The sequence below is a fragment of the Anthonomus grandis genome, chromosome 3 (assembly GCF_022605725.1).
Source record: "Anthonomus grandis grandis chromosome 3, icAntGran1.3, whole genome shotgun sequence".
Lineage (NCBI taxonomy): Eukaryota > Metazoa > Arthropoda > Insecta > Coleoptera > Curculionidae > Anthonomus > Anthonomus grandis.
Window position 1 is genome coordinate 37051737 of NC_065548.1, and position 1787 is coordinate 37053523.

General features: G+C 26.0%; 1 long non-coding RNA gene across 1 annotated transcript; it reads left to right on the top strand.

Annotated features, from left to right (window-relative positions):
* The first annotated feature begins 463 nt into the window (after positions 1-463).
* Positions 464-1544, top strand: LOC126734427 (uncharacterized). The gene is made up of 3 exons (XR_007660048.1): positions 464-503; positions 769-1150; positions 1405-1544. It is a non-coding gene; the product is annotated as an uncharacterized LOC126734427 (long non-coding RNA).
* Positions 1545-1787: the final 243 nt, after the last annotated feature.

Genomic DNA, 1787 nt, shown 5'->3' on the forward strand with positions numbered 1-1787 from the left:
ATGTGAAAGTGTGCGTAAAATACCAACATATTTATATTTTTAAATCTAAATATTTTTTTGAACATATTCATCTATTAATAGGCTATAAAAGATATAAAACTAGAATTTTGTCCCTGGTTTTATTACAGGATTTTATGTTTTTTTTGTTGTTTTGGCAGAAAAAATGCATAATACCTATGTCTATATATATCCTATATCTATATCCTATATCTATATATAGTTTGATATCTATGTATAAAGTTAATTTTGTCTTTCTTTAAAATTTGTTCCATAATTTTTTTTTTTACCTTATTGCAACTTACAATAATATATATAGTAATTGGCACCACATATTAATTTATTACTGTAATTTTTTTCTGCTTTTTGATTAAATATCAAATACTTATTATAGATTGCCCAATGATTATGCCCAAAGGGTTCAGATCACATCCTTAGAAGTGATATAAGGGAGATAATATTATCAGTAGCCAGACTTTATTAAAAAAATCAGCTCTACCTCAAAGGTAATTTTTTTAAATATATTTTTCTAGTATTTTTATAGGTATGAGGTATGAGGTATATTTTACCTTAGAATTATTGATAAAGGTTTGCATGCTTTTATTTACTACATTATGTAAGCTAAAAAAACAACCTTTTAAAACTTGTGCTTGGTCTATGTTGTAAAACATACAGCTTCTTCACAAAAAGTATTAGTGTTACTCATATAAGATTTATTTATACCTAATACTTATTAAATTAGGTATGTGTGTAAAACTATTTTTTTACTAGGATTTCTGATGCACTGGTTAAAAACACAGCAGTCAATAATTCAGTTAATTTACCAAGTGATTTACCCTTCAAAGCTACAGGGGTAGCTTTCCTGAAGAGTGCAAAAACTTCTTTAGCTTTCAAAATGGTATATAGTACAAACAGTGAAGTTAATATACTTACTTACTTACCTATAGACACGTATGGATAATTAAAATAGATTAATATTCTTGATACACCAAATTTTGTATAATTACAGATCTGATCATTCATCATCAACAATAACTGCATCTGAGAATTATAGTTCTACAGTAACCGTGGAGTCTAGGTCAACAATTACTATTTCTCATCCAAGCCGTTTTTGTTTAACTGCTACACATTCCCTGACTCTGCCAAGGAAAAGGTTTAAATACACTCAAAATAGACTACTAGTTTTATGCCATGTATCATCCTATTCTATATATCTTATTTAAAAGTGATATGGTATTTTATTGTATTATATTTGTTTAATTAAATGCAATTAATCAAATGTATGACATTACAAAGATTCTCTATAATAACATACGTTTTATTGATCAATTGGATTATCATAATACATTTTTTTAATTTTTTCTTTTTAATTTTGGTAATACTATATTTTTATGTATATTATTCTAGGGTAAAATCAAAATGATATCCTGAGGACCTAAGCACTGATGATTCCACCGTTTCAAGAGCTTAATCACTTGTCACCAGATTATGGAAAAAAAAAAAGAACAAAAAATTAAAATTCGAAGATTGCATCAAGCAAATTAGCGCCAAAGAAATTGAATTAGATGTCTCAAGTCATTATTAAAATACTTACATGAAATAATAACATGATTTTATGGAAAAGCCCAACATACTACATATTTTATTTGACTTGTAAAAGCACTTGTTTGTATATTACTACTAATAAACTCTCTAATCTAATCTATTGTACATAGTCTTTATTCTTAGCTTTGTTTTTTAGTATAAATTAATATGATATAATATTTGGTATTAGGTATTATATAGGTCAC